Source organism: Patagioenas fasciata, chromosome 5 (assembly GCF_037038585.1).
Source record: "Patagioenas fasciata isolate bPatFas1 chromosome 5, bPatFas1.hap1, whole genome shotgun sequence".
Lineage (NCBI taxonomy): Eukaryota > Metazoa > Chordata > Aves > Columbiformes > Columbidae > Patagioenas > Patagioenas fasciata.
Window position 1 is genome coordinate 65,400,274 of NC_092524.1, and position 15,794 is coordinate 65,416,067.

Genomic DNA, 15,794 nt, shown 5'->3' on the forward strand with positions numbered 1-15,794 from the left:
AAACCAAAAGCCGCACATACTTCAGCTGTATGGAGAGAGATGTCAGTGGCAGTGCACACCTCCGCTTCCTCTCATCCCAATCCCTGCTTCTCCAGTTCTGTCTCCTTTCAAAAGCAAAACCAAAATATTGATGCCCACACAAACTGTAACTAGTCAACAAAGTATAGTATACACTGGGTCTTGTATCCTAAGTACATGCATGAGGTTCACATTACTGCAGTTGCTAGGAAAAAAATACAACTTAGACTTTTTTATCTTCACATGCAACTCTAGTGAAGTCAGAGTGATCAAAATAATTACAGAATGCTGCCGTAAATCAAACAGGGAATTATTTTGCAGAACAGGCTTTTTATTCATTCCGTTATAGCAGCAGAATTTACGCTAAAGCCTAACACTTTCTTCTTGTCAAAGAGATCACAAAACAGAATGCAGATATTCAGTTACTTCACCTTAATTTAGAGCTCAAAAAACAGAAATTGCCCTGGCAAATACCACATTTTTGTAAAGCATTTTACAGTATTGCTGTGGTCAAAACAAAGCATTACAAACAAGATATAGTTAAACTGACCACAAGGACGGTCATTTTGGACTGAAAAAGGCCATTTTCCTTCTAACCTCTCACATTATGAGGTATACAATATGCAGAGTTGTGCTTTGTAAGAGGTTCTTCCCTCTCAGTAGCTTGTGATGTAAACCATGATTAAAAATACATACAGACAGGTCATGTGCAGTTCTAGCAACTCACACAGAACTGATAGCATACTGCAAAAATTAATAAATCCACTCTCCATTTAAAACCCAGTTGCCTCATCCCTCCCCAGAAGGTAAACTGAAAGCTGCTGCTATTCTAAATTAAGCCTTGTAGGTGAGATGTTGACACATTCTTCAAGGGTGCGAGTTACCCCACCGTAGATGCGAATACAACCAGGCAGAAGGAAAACCACAATGCGGTCACGTAACTTCTGCTTAGGAAATTACTCACAGCCCATAGCACAAAGTAGTCACCTCCTGAAAACTGCAACAACAGACAGCAGTTGCCTTCCTTGCAACACTCCAGTTAATCATTCTTCCACCAGAACGCCAGCCTAAACCTGCAGGAGAGTAGGCCAGGTTTTCAAAATCCTCGCTGTAGCTGAATGGAAGGCACAGTTTACTTGGGGATAGGATGAATATGCCAAGCCTTTAGTCTTTCCAGAACTTCAATTCTTGCTTAAAAAAAAAAAGTGAATATTACTAATCCGTGAATTGTTATGAATCAGAGGCTACCTGCTACTTCTCCCCTCACATCTTTATGTGTGGCTAAAACCTGAAAAATTTAAAGAGCCTTAGTTATAAAAAAAGAATAACAATCTTGGTTTTAAAAGATGGGATACACACAAAAAGGCTGACATAAGCATGTGCCTACTTCCTACTAAAAACATCTTCTAAATCTGTTTTTGAGTCCGTATCAACGGAAACACCTTTCACACATCAGTGTCTACCTCAACCACGAGCACATTCTTCATTCTTTCACGAGGTGGTTTTGCACTGTACTAAGTCGGAATGACACCTTTAGTTAAGCATGTAACACTGTATGCAAATCAGATTAACCTACAGCAGTGCAAACATCCAAGTTACAGCATAACTTTGTTATGTAATAATACTACAGAGATAAGTCAGACCCAGAACAGTCTGTGTGCATGATCTGCAATAAAGCAACAGATTCTAAATACAGTTTAAATTAATCCTCTCTTATATTTTTGAGTTGTCTTCCTAAACAGCAGTCCTCACCTCAGAACCCTTATTCTCCAAATAATTTTACTACCCTTCCCCTTGCCCTTCTCAACCCAGCCACACATTTCTGCAATCATGTTAGAAAACTGGAGTTTTATAGCAACAAACAGAACCAGCCCCTCTACTCTGGAAGCCTCCACTTTCAGGATGCTTCAACAACGCACATGTGCACTGAAGGACACAGACATTATCCCTATCCCTATTCCTATTAAAGCCAAAGTAAGAGAAAACGCACTTTGAAATTTAGTGGCAAATGTACACCACCTCCTGCTTTTTTCTTAATGAAGGACAATTCTGAACAGTTCTATAGCAGCAGTGCCCTGTAAAAAGATCAGAGGTGGAATATTTTCTTCAGAAATAGTAACTCTAAAATATCATCTGGCACTGCAACTGCCATGATTAGTCAAGCAAACTTCCATTTTAGCCTACGATGATTCTGGATTCACCATCTCCATATCCATGACTTCCATTAGTTTCTCCTAAAAGAGAAGAGCTTTCTGCAGCCAAAGTTTCCAGGTTTTGGCTCTGGAGAATAGAGAGGCTTCTGAACAAAACTAAAAGTGAAAATGGATCCCTATGCACAAAAACGAATATGCAGGGGACACAACTATGCATCTACGAGTGCATCTAAACCATTACTTCTGAAATGTGAATTTAGCGCAGGTCAAACTGCAGGACAGCCTCTACAGCAAGTGCACAAAAAACTCAAGTTGCAGTTTGCAGATAGAAAAGCAAGAATACCGTACAGAGCCTATTTAAAAAAAAAAAAACAAAACAAAACAACACAACACAAGTAACAAGATCTTGGATAAAACACAAGAGGACCAGAATTCAAAGGACTGCAGCATTAGAAACAAAACTGAAATAATGAATGGAGCATGCCAAAGAGTCAGTAGCTGAACTCCTCGAAAATAGACGCAACTAGAGAACAGAGGGGCAAAGAAAAGGAGGTTAATTAGTATCCCGGACCATGGACAACCATGGACAACCACAGATACATCACTGGAATGCATGAAATCACTTTGCCCCTTCATTTGGCCCTCAAATTGTGCTATCCAGAGAGCACAACTATATTGCCTTCTGATACACAGGAAAATAAATTTTACTGTTTTGCTATTTGCCTATTCATTTGCTTGAAGGTTCAAACGAAGGTAAGTCTTAAGCTGTTCACAACGGACAGCTAATGTAACTCCACATATCCATGTAAAAAGACAATTTATTTTTCCAGGGAATTCAGACAAGGATTTGGTTGTCTTTTCCAAGAAAACCAACCACCCCCATCTGAAACTTGTACTTCAGCAATATGTAATTTAATAATTCTTTTTCAAACAATGTTCGGGTTGTATTCCTTACACTAGGATAAGCTGCTTATATGAACCACACTGAAGTCACAGGCTCTTATCCAAACTAAGCCAAGAAATGTCCCCATATTCTAATTTCCTGGAACAATTCTCCAAGTGACATTACGCCCTGTGCGTTGTAATGAGCACCATAAAGAGTGATTACAACCTTTACTTGAACTACAGGACACAGAGTAACTCACCAAATTATACAGACTGCTACTGAACAGAAAAAGGACATTTGATCACTTCAGTCTGATCCATGGTACTTTTCCCCCGCCTTAAGTAACCAGTCCGCATGCAATGGTGCAAATGTGGAAACATTTTCAGAAGTTAGCGTCTGTTGAATGAAAAACTGACGGTACATATTGGATGCCCCAAATCAATTAACGTTAACAAACAACATGTTAGAGATCATCCCAGGGATCAGAAGAATGACTAAAATAAAACAGAACACGCAGATGAGGAGACATAATTACACCACAGTCATGGGCTGAATGAAGTCATGAAAAAGCTCCTTGCCAATGAAACTATTTTGAAACTATCGGAGGCTATAGGATTGAGTTCCGGCACTCACGGTTCAACAACGTCAATAAAGTACTGAAAATTATAGTTGATGTAGACACAGGACTACATGGCCAACTAGGAAACGCAAAGTGCCCACAAAAAATAAGGAAAAGAAATAAAATACAGAAATGGGGTTGTTTTAATAAGCATGGACTAACACCCAATTTCCCCACCAGAGCACTTCGCTTCTCAGACATGTTACTGTAATCTGTGTTATATTTCAGTACAACAATTGCAAATAGAAGAACATAAGAAGAAACCACCCATAAGGGTAAGAAATTTTATTACAATATTAACCAATTTTTTGTTTTAGGACAGATGTAGGAGCTATGGCCTGCAACAGATAAAGGGAATAGGAAAAGGCAGACAGTTGGAAGGGTTAGTTTAAAGAGAATAAAGGGAGAAATATCAAAGTCCTCAGAAACAGGCCTTCAGACAGGCAAGAGTATCTACACATCGGCACAAGCAAGACAAGGGGCAAAAGAACCCCAAACGTAAGCAAGTTAATGACTCTGTATGTACAAGGGAAAGTATGAATCGTTTAACCTTTCCCCACACACCCTCCCACTCTCCCTGTAATACGTAACAGTGATTACAACTTCATAGCACAGCAGAAAGCCCTAAATCACTGCACCCCTGATACAGACACCTATGAGCTCTGATCTGTTGATCGCTTGGCCGCAGGCACTGCCATTTCACTTAGTTAGATTGTTTTGCGAGGAGTTTTTGTTTTTTTTTTTTTTAAAAACATCTGCTTAAAATCCTCTCTCATTCTCAGGAGCTAACGGCCTTTCTGAATGTCTCTCTGTAATAAGCAGCAAAATATTTTATCCTACTTGTCTTCCTATGTCAATTTATTTTTCGTGTGTGTGTATGGTGGGGTGGACAGGATTCAGGTGAGGATTGCTAAAGCCTCCAAGTCTCCTAGAACACAGAAGGTAACCATTTCTAAGTTAACACCCTCCCTCCAACAACATGTTTCATCTTTTTCTTAAAACACCTTTTTCTGCTCCTGCCTACCTTTCTGCAGACCAGAAAACCTGTTCCAAGGTTAAACTAGGAGCTGCTATTCTCAATCTGAATGTATATTGGCTGAGGTTCAAGCTCCCTCCAAAGGAGATGTATGTAATCTGATTTGTGAAAAAGCCCTGGACATTGAAGAAAGAGAATTCATCTCTCTAACAAATTGCTCCTGCAGAAATCTGAAAGATGGTGATGTAGTTTCAAGATTTCTTTATGGAGTTATTTTCGTTTTGTTCTATGGTCAGTTACTGAAGAAGTAACTTCTTTCCAGACTCACTAGGACCACTTCTGCAAATAGAAAAATCACTACATTGATTTTGACAGGAGATACGACCAGCATCCACAACCAGCAGTCACTCATCAGGATCCTAACATGACTGGCACTCTCAGAACACAATTAAGGTAATATTTCTTGGCCCAAAGAGAATTCTTGCTTCTTTCTAAATATTTGTATTACAAATTAGAGATGGGAAAGAATAAGAAAAAAAACCACCACACCAGGCAGGAGTATCAAAGTACAAGCAGCCCAATCACCACATAAAACTGTGTCGACAACCAAGATGGGATTAACAAGTACTATGAAAATCAATGAGGTAGCTCTGCATAAATTCATATGCTGCTGTCTGAACAGTATGAGAACGAAAAAGCCAAGGTCCTTGCTTGAAAGCATTAATAAGCAGAAAACATGCCCATGCTGGTGTTCAGTTCAGCACCTTTCTGGTTATACTTCATTTTCCAAAGATTTCTTACTTAAAAGTGTTGGAAGAGAAACAAAAAGACACCCATTTTAGACAAAGAGATTAGACAACTGCTTTGTTAACAGCACACAAATTCCTGCAGACTCCAGCCAAAATTCAAATCCCCATTGAAGCAAGCTCTGTAAAAAGGAGCTGGAAGATCCAAGGAAGCTGCAGTCTATGCAGACAGAAGTCGGAGAAAGAAAGGTCTTGCTTCATTTTCCATATCAATGAGATGCAGTGAGATCCAATTTTTTTGAAAGAGCAAGGCAAACAAGCGAAAATAAGAATGCCATCCAAAGTGCTCATGTCAGAAAGAGTACAGAGTGCTACGCAGCTATTCCAGCCGAACTATGCACAGCAATAGTATCACCAAAAAGAAAATAGGGGAAATAAAAGAAACTGAAAAAAGACAACACAGGAGACTAGAGTTACAATAAGTCATAAAAGCTGAATTACCATTTTCTCCAGTATTTGTAATACCAAGAGTGCTCTGCCACTCTTACCTACCATCATAACAGAATATTACCCAACTCCTAGACATCATGACCTTAGTTCACAATTCTTACTTGAGTAGAAGCCACTGAAAGTCCAAGAATTGAACAGATCTGAACATATCAATGGCTCAACAGCTTAATAATCCTGTTCTTTAATTTTTTTTGATCTCTCGTTTACAGCTTGAAGCCTCAACATCTTTGTTCACTGCTAGTATTATCAATCAAACAATACCTGCCATAAAAAGAGAGTTGAAGACTCATAGACAGATGTTTTCTTTAGTGGAAGAATCACACTATTCCACTGCTGTTTCTGTGTAAGAAAAACAAATCAACCAACCAACTACATGACCAAAAACCAAAAAGCATTTACCTTTTTCCCAAGTTCAGATAAACCTATTCAGAAAAATCAAGACAGAGTTGGAGTCCTAGCCCATCCTGCCACTACTCAGAAGAGGAAAGAGAAGTTATTGGGTAAAAAGCCTCTAGACAGAATAACTTATTGGAATGATCAGGACTGTTCAGGTGGTTCAAAAGCCACTGGATTGGAATGAAGCTACTGCCAATTCATCTTTGTCAGGGTTTTAGCTGAAGTGTTAAAATAAACTAGAAAAAAGATGTTAAATGGAAAGAAGTCCCAATGGGATTATTCACTGAGACTCCAAAAGCAAAGGGAGGTCTGAATAACAGTAATTTAAAAAACAACAGAACACCAAGCGCAATAATTGAACCACTCCTGAAATATAGCAAAAAAATTACACTCACACACACACACACACTTTCTCTCATTTGTGGTGATGAAGCTCGGGAAACTGCTACTTCTTTACAGTTAACATAATTTGGTATTGTCGCCTGTGGTAGTGTGTACAAATTCTTGTAGAATCCCACCATCCTTCTGTCACACTCTTTCACCGATAACCTCACCACGAACACCTTGAAATCCCAGTTAACACAGTCTCTTATACCTTAAAGAAAACTGAACACAGGAATCCTCACACTATACCCTCTTCCATTTTTAGTCACTGTTTCTCCAGGTGCTCACCAAGGTCACTGCTCTTTTTCTAAAGTAATTATTTAAAGCTTTCAAACATCACATCTTCCTAACTTCAACAATAAGCATCACCCACCTATTTCTGATTTGTTTCATGAGCAATTTATTTATCAATATGGAAATAAAAAATCCAAGTGAAAATAAACTTTATACAGATAGTGCTTGAGAGTAAAATAAAAATAAACTGTTTAGAGAAAACACAGCCAGTATGCATGTGCCCAATGATTACATGATATTTGCATGAAGACCCCAAAATTTCCTGTTTAGCCAAGTACCCAATATTATGAAATAATTCCAAGTAAGTACATCAGAAATTTTCCAGACCTTTCATTTTACATGAAAATATTTGTGGGTTCTAATCTCAGCAACACTACCACTATACAGGAAAAGCAGAATAGAGGAGACTTCAGACCTCATGACTACACATGGGAATAAATTGGGAATAAAATAGGAAATGTTCTGAAGTGTACAGCTATAACCTGGCTTTGCTTGCAAGGAAATGACATCAAAACTATGCCAGAAGCACATTAAGACCTGGAAATCAAATCCTCAAAGCTTAGGAAAAGCCCAAGTTCAGTCATTGGTACACACACAGAGCTTTAATTTACAAAGCTATTTTGCCCTCACATCCTCAGCATTCCTATCTTATTAAAAGAACAAGGATAGAGAATGACTGCCGCTATAAAGTAGATTCTTCCCCCAAGACTACATAAAAATAGAAGAGAAAAAAAAAAGAAACTAAAGGAAAGCCCCTATTGTTTTAGCCTTTTATGCAAACAATAACTTTGAGGACAGAAGGCTTTCTTCGAAGGGTCACACTGGTTACCAAGTTCACCATCAGTCCAGAGCTGGCAGGTTTGCCTATGATGAATGAGGCAGGAAGGTGCTGAGTCCAAACTTGAGGACACTGTCAAATTCACCTGTTCTTCAAAATCCAGGCAGTGCTAATGCCAGCATCTCCTAAACTCACAAGGCCTCAATGTGCAGCCTCAGAATGGTTCTTTACAGAGAGAAGCAGCACAAGATTTTTATGTAGCGTCTGTCCAAATACTTAATATAATTGATTGGAGCAACAAAAAAAATATTTACCGATAGAAATTGATGCTTTCTTCATCAGATTAGTTAGTACAATTTAGTACTAACCACCTACCTGCCCACATTTTTCCACATTCTGCACACCTTTCCAAAGACTGGGTTTTACTTAACTTAAGCTGGAGAATTCCTCAGGTAGTTTACACAATTCTTGTGGCTATTGCATTTTAGGGTAGTTCACAAGCAAAAAAACCAGCACAATTTTATGCACAAATAGCAATGATACATGGTCAAGAAGAACACAGGCTACTATCCAAATTCCAGAACGAAAGTAGAGTTGGCAATTAATTGTATGTATAGATACAGCAAATCCCTTCAAGTTACAGCTGAGGTCCAAACACAAAAGCATGTTTCATCCTCTAGGTCACAATCCAGCAAGGCGTTTAAACAGGAGAGCAACATCACCCACCTGAGCTGCCTCACAGAACTCAGCTGCACGTGCCCTATCAGTATAGGTACAGGTACATTTAGGTGCTTTGCTTTATTGAAACTCCAACTATCAGAACACAAGTCATGCTACACTTGAGCTTATTGAGTTTGTCAACTGTTTTCTTAGAAGACTTCAGAGACCATTTTATTTATTAAAATATTCTTACCTGAACTGAGAATTAAGATGTTAGCAATAAAGAGGCTACTGTACTTTTTCTTCTATGGGTAAACTGCTAGCACTTCTCTACATTTCAATATTGAAACCTGATTAGCAAGTTGTCTTTTTTCCTTTGTATCACTCTTAGATGCTCTTTTGCCAGTATACTGCCAGAAAATTTACACTCCAAACAGCAGAAGTGTACTTCATTGGAACTATCTGTAGATGAAGGAAGTTTTATTCTGTTGTTTTAGTCACATAGAAACACCTTGTTAGATGAGCTGTTAGAAAAACCTGAGCAACTGTTTCACATATTTATAAATACACTATTTTTCAGACTTCAGTAGCAAGCTGAAATATCCATTAGTTACTTTTATGGGTACATGAAAGCAAAAAGAATAAAGCAAACACACAGTAAAACAAAGGTCTGTTCAGTTTAAACACAAAGAGAAATGAAATTTAAAAAAATAAAAGAAAAATATGTAGACCTAACAGACATGTGTAACTTAGTATGTGGTTTAACACAGAGCAGAGTCTGGCAGATAGAAACACAAAAAAGCAGACTTTACAGCCTTGGTTTAACACCAGTAACAGTCAGCTGGATAGTTTAATACCCGTATCCAGGAAAAAACAAAAACACCCACAACCAACAACCACCGAAAAGTTTACTCACTTCCATGGTATCACAGTTGCTTGCTTCCCCTGCCCTGATTACAATCTCCTTGGTCTAAACGTTCTCCCTAGTCTTAAGATTTAAATTATTTACTCTAGCAATATTAAATCTTAATAAATCCTGAATTGTTCCTTCACAGACAGAGAACAGAAGAAATATAAAGAAGCTATCTTCACTGTGATCCACACCACATCATGGCTCACACACACAAATCCTTCTTAAACAACATTTTTATACATTGGCTAATGAAATATATATATAATGTCATAAAAATCACATTCTGTATATCCCTTGGATCTTTTAAATAGCCTAAGAATAACAGCATCTTTTCAGGGATTACGTATCATCTACATGGACTTCATACTTTGCAATGTGCCATTCTTTCAATGAAGATCATTGTAGTTCAGCATGTTTAAATTTTACATAAGTTTATTTCTTATCCTAGTATTTTTAACTGAAATTTGGATCATCTGACAAAAACCAGAGAGATCAGGAAGCATTCAGCAACAAAGTAGTATCCAAATAGGGCTTAATTATCAAAAGAACAAATGAGACTACAGGTTGCATAATCTAAAACCAGTTACAGATGATGCATCTATGTTTCAAAAAAGTAAAAGTGATGTATGATTTCTGAGAAAAGAGCAAAAATTAGGAAGGGACACATGCAATAGTAAGAATAAATGTTGTCTGGTTCAGGTGTAACTATGCTAAGCCATTATTAACTTCAAACATTGTTACTATTCTGGCCTTTAAAATGAGTTGCAGGCTTTCAGAGATGAAATGAACACAATTATTTTACAGTACTTCCCATTCCAAAACTTGCTTATTTAATAGCACAATCTGCATTATTCAATCACTTAATTGCAATGCAGTTCTGCTTAGCCAATTGGGCAAAAAAAGTATATTTACATCAGAATACACCTGAACACGTAAAAATTAGGTCAATAGTAATGTCAATATTTTAGTAAGAAATACATGACTGTTAAATTACTTATCTCTAGGTCATCTTGTGAAAGCAGCTGCTTTATATTCCCTGCTTTCACTAGGAAGGAAAAGTGCAGTAAGATCTCTTATTGACAGCTGCATTCAAAAACATACCAGTTACATAAGTTTGCAAATTATACTGTGTCAGAGTTAAATATCTAAGCATTTTAACGACGGTTTTTAAAATGCTATCTCAGCAAGAATGACTCAACTTCACTGCATAAGCTGCACTCCAGATAAGAAGCGACTAGCTTGATTTTACAGAAAAACTTTTTTGTATTCTGCTTTAATTCAAATTGCACTAAGTGAGTTCTGCTTGTTTAGACCTGCAAGCTTCACCAGTCATTTGGCATTTCCATCTCTCCTCCTCAGTTTCAACAAAAGTATCTCAAGCTCACCCATAGACAGTTAAATAAATACTTGGAAAACAGGTATAGTTTTCTACTGCACCTCAAGGGGAGAGATTTACCAGACAATCGCCAACCAAAGGAGTAAACCTATAAACCAGAATTAGGCCTTGTCTCTATAAAAGAAAAACATGAATATGCCAGAAACGTGAGAGTACAGACCAGGTCTCTCCAGTACAAGCTGCATTTATCAGAGGGTTTTATCAGGTATCTACGTCTGCAAGGAAAACATTAATAACTGGCACGATGCATCAGCAAGTCTCTTACTCTTAGCCCAGTCCCACATACAAAAGGTAGACCCAGAAAGGCCTGGAAGAGAAAGCTTTGGGAACAGCTGTCCCTTCCTCAGGGAAAATGCTGGTGCCCCCATCAAACTGCTCTCCTTCAACACCTTCCCTTTGACTGTTACTCTGATTCGATAGGTAAGATGTAAAACTGCCCTAACACGTGCTTTTCCACCCCCCACCTCTTACGTTATTCATAGGAAAACTATGAATAGTAACAGAAGGGAAGCTATCAGAGAAGAAATGTGCGTAGAACTTGCACAATTCTTGGCCATTTGGCAATTCACACAAGGTCCTGAGTAACAACAGTCATCTCGCTTCAGTTTCACTAGTCCTTCACAAATCCTGCTTCAGCCACCAAGCCTCTGAAACAGCACACGTACAGGCTCAGGAAAATGCTACAGTGGCTCATACTGGGAAAGTAATTTCTTAGAATCATAAGAGTTAGAACTTCTACTTTATAAAATGATTCTACTTGCTCTGATGCTAAACATCACAATCTAAGGAAAACATATAACCTGTCTTCAAACCTACTGCTCTCAGGATCTAAAACTGCCTTCTACTTAAAACAAATAAAAATAAATAGGACATACAGGACCTCAAACGTTAAGGTTACCACACAAGCCATCGGAGTGACCAGCACTTTCTCATTTGACAAAAAGCACCACTCCGAGAAAATGAGTTCTTTGCAAGTACTACTGTAAACTTAAACATTAGTTTTGCAACCAACAAAATTTTGCCATATACATGGCAACACTAAAATATTTTAATTGTGCTAAATAAATATATACACATACACACAAAATCAAAACTATTAACCTGCACCCAGTCTTAAAGCTGTATTATATCTCCTATAATACAAGCTAATGTAATAAAAAGGTTAGATTTATGCTCAGAATCTCTGGCATTTAACATGCAAGTCCAATTCGATTATCCAGTACATCACTGGATACCTCTGTAATCGGGGAGAGCATTTTCTTCTGTCTACTTCTAACACGCATGTTATGACAGATCATTGGTGTAACCTTTACTCACGACACTGTTTTCAAAGGCAGCGAGATCTCCCTCAAAACTTTAAACGCCCGAAAGGCGTTGGCAAGGGAAAACCACCCGCTGCATAATAATGTCACTATGTGGGGAGTGCTTGATGCTCCGACCCTCGCCAGGGTGGGGTGCTTTATAAATAGATATAAATAGATTTTTTTTTTTTTCTCAGTGCCGTGCCCCAAGCGTTTGGGTGGCGATGGGAGAGGAGGCTGTTTATAGCCATTATTAAATGAACTCTGAATAGGCCAAGGAAGGGGGAGGCGTGGGGGCGAAGAGAGAAAGGGAAAGCTGCTGTTACCTGAGCCAGGCCCCAAACCCTCAGCTCACCCTCCTCCTCCTCTCCTTCTCCCCCCATGCCCAGTCCGGGGGCTGCCATGCCACCCCCATCCCGCAATGCAGGGGCTGCGCAGCGGGGCCACCCCCAGCCCCGAGGAGGGGAAGGGGCTCCCGTCAGCAGCATCCCAGGCGAGATCGCACCCCCTTTCCCATTTCCCTCCCTCCCGCCGCCCCGGCACCAGCTGCTGCCGCTGGGGATGGCGCCTCGCTCCTCAGCCGGGAGGGAGGAACAGCCTTCCCGCCACCCTCCCGCGGAGCCCACAGGGAGAGCGGCCCCCGCGCAGGCCGCCCCCGCTTGTTTACAGGCCCCGGGGCCCAGGCGTTGCGGACGCGGCGCTCCAGCGCAGCCCGGGCCCGCCACCACCGCCCCCTCACCCGCCCGGGCCCGGCCCGCCGGAGGCCCCGCACCGCGCTGCGCCACTTACCGCCCCGGCCGCGGCGGACGGTGCCGGCTGTGGCGGGCAGGGCCGCGCTCCGCGCAGCCGAAGGTGCGTGAGGGCAGGGAGGCCGGGGGCAGGCGGGGACGTCCGCGGTGGGACCGGCGGCGGGCGGGCCGGCCCGGGGACAAGGGGAAGGAGGAGGGGGGCACCCGGCTGGCGGCCTCGCCTCAGTTCATTCACAGGCGGCGGCTGCGGAGGGCGGCTCTCTGCCCAGGGGGAGCCCAGCGCTCATCTCGCCCCCGCTGCTCTCCCCCCCTCCTCGCTCGCCGCTCGGCCGCCGCCGGTCCCCCCCTCCCCGGCCCCCTCCCGCCCGCCCGAGCTCCGCGCCCACTCGCGCAGCCCCGCGGACCGTCGTCCGCGCCCCCGCCGCTCGCGCAGTCACACACGCGCGCACTGCGCCGCCGCCTCCTCCCCTCTGCGCAGGCGCACGTGGGGCGCCGCCGCGCGCGCGCCTGCTGCTGCTGCTGCCGCCGCCGCTCCCCTCCCCCTCCCGCCGCCGGGGCCACCGCGCGCGCGCGCCTCAGGAGGAGAGGCGGGAGCGAGCGAGCGCGCGCGCGTCCCCTCGCCCGTTCCCTCCCCCCTAACCTCGCCGGCAGCGCGTGCGCACGCGCCGGCCACCCTTCCCCCCCCCCCCCCGTTAAAAAAGAATCACAACACCAAACGCCGCTTTTTAGGACAAAAACCCGCCCCTGGCGTAACAGGCGGGGTACCCGGATGTTGGGGGGGGGCTCTAAAGGAGGGAGGGGGGAGGCCCGCGCGCGGCCGTTACAGGTATTACATCATCCTCCGTCCTGTCGTCACACACAGCCCCCTCAGGCCGCACTGAGCATGCGCAGAGCGCGTGGGAGAAGCACGAGCTCGGGGGGGAGCGAAGACGTCATCGGCCCCGCCCTCTTCGCTGAGGGGAGAAGCGGGGACGCGGGGATCTGTCCCGTCGCAGGGGGGTCAGCAGCGGATCCCGCGTCCCTGCGGAGGCGACCTCTGCGGGACAGGCTGAGGAGGAGCCGCCCCGCTCGTGTCCCGTCCCCAAAGCAGCGGGCAGGGCCCAAGGGACGCGCTGGGATAACCCCCGAGCCGCCTCAGCCTGAGCCCCGCGGGCTTCCCTGCTGAAAGCACAACTGCTGGCAAAATCCGCTGCGGGTTGCAAGCAATGAGCGCGTAATAGGTTTAGTAATCCCATGATTTTCAGCTGCCCTTTGATGAAGGATGGTCTGTCGACAAAAGGAATAGGAGCATGTTTGGGGAGTGACTCCCCCCAAATCTTCAGGGAACAGATTTAGGGGACAAGCTCTATTTGCCCAGAGAGGTGGTGGATGCCCCATCCCTGGAGACATCCCAGGCCAGGCTGGACAGGGCTCTGAGCAACTTGAGCTGGTGAAGATGTCCCTGCTCATGGCAGGGGTGGCACTGGATGAGCTTTCAAGGTGCCTTCCAACCCAAACCATTCTATGATTCTAACAAGATGCTGAAGGAGGCCATGGTGAGACAGGGCCTGGCTGGGAGAAGGTGACTTGGGGCTGGGGGGGTGGACACACCATGCGGCTGATTCCGGCAAACCAGGGTTACATCAGCAGGGCTTTGGGATTTTTTTGAAGGTGGAGTGGATGCGATAAGGAGTGCTTTTAGAGGCTTGGGGATGCATGGTAGTTGGGAGGCTGTGAAGAAGGAATTCATAGAATTCAGTCCTGAGGTGGAAGGGACCCACAAGGATCATTGAGTCCAACTCCTGTCCCTGCACATGACAACCCCACAGGTCACACCATGTGTCTGAGGGTGTTGTTCAGTCTCTTCTTGAACACTGCCAGGCTTGGGGCTGTGACACCTCCCTGGGGAGCCTGTTCCAGTGTCCAGCACCCTCTGGGTGAAGAATTGACCACGGAGGGAGAGATACTGAAGAGAGCAGGGAAAGGTGAAGTGGGTACTTAGCTAAAGAGTCGGGAAGGTTGTCGACTTTAAACAGTTTCCATCTTAAACAGCAATCAGAGCAAGCAGCGATATGTTAAGGTTTCCCTAAAGTCAGTGTTCGTCAAGTGCTCAAATTGCTGGTTGTGTTCCCCCAGCTATTGCAGATAACAATCGGTGCAGCCCCAACCCAAGGGTGCCAACGACCCAGGGCACTTAATTGAGGGCTCTTGCACAGATAAGACCTACAAAACCAGCAAAGCCCTACCCAGAGATAGCTAAAAAAGCTGTAAAAAATACAACAAAACCCTTGTTGTAGGGCTTTCCCATGATAGATAAACTCGGCTGTGTTTCACTGTGATTACAAAATCTCCAGTTTCAGTGCTGACTGTGTTTGAATGGTATGTTTGGAGCCGATCTCGCTGTGTTCACCCTAATCGTGTTTGTTAGCATGACACTGAACACCACCAGTGGTGCTGGGTGTGTGTTAACTGTTTCAGGCCTTTGAATTGTAATTAGATGCAGCCAAATCTGCTAGTGGAAATAAACCTTTAGGGGATTTAAATGCAAAATGTTCAGAAAATATGTTGGGGGCAGGGGGGAGCCAAATATATGATTTGACTTGATGATCTTGAGGGTCTCTTCCAACCAAAATGATTCTATTTGCAGCATGTTCCACAATGAAAGGGAGGTTTTGGAAGTAATTGGAGTGTCTTTTGTCCGTCTCAACCCATAATCTTCCTCAATGCAATTTAGAATTTCCTCTTGGTATCCAAAGACAATTAGTTACAATCTTGATGCAGTTCAGATTTTTAAAACTGCATTTTTTTTTCCCCCAAAAAAGCATCTGCAATGTACAGGCAAGGTAGAGATTACACGGAATTGTTCCTGCATGTGCCATGCTGCTTTAACCTCTACACTTATACATAAATTTAATTTTTCACCCTCCTTTTCCACTTCAATAAATCTCTCCTAACGCTTCGAATTATATACAACTGTAGATTTCCTTTAGATTCTATGTCACCTACAGCTGCAGTTTTGTGTGTGTTTTCTTTTTA

General features: G+C 43.0%; 1 protein-coding gene across 3 annotated transcripts in view; it reads right to left on the bottom strand.

Moving 5' to 3' along the window:
• The window catches only part of PPM1A (protein phosphatase, Mg2+/Mn2+ dependent 1A), a 33,243-nt gene extending 20,031 nt beyond the window's left edge, over window positions 1–13,212 (bottom strand). The window contains exon 1 of one of the 3 annotated variants that reach the window (XM_071809756.1): window positions 12,820–13,212. The gene's annotated coding sequence lies outside the window, so the exon portion shown is untranslated. The remainder of the gene's footprint in view (window positions 1–12,819) is intronic. The other 2 variants (XM_065839976.2, XM_071809755.1) reach the window with 2 other exon arrangements.
• Window positions 13,213–15,794: the final 2,582 nt, after the last annotated feature.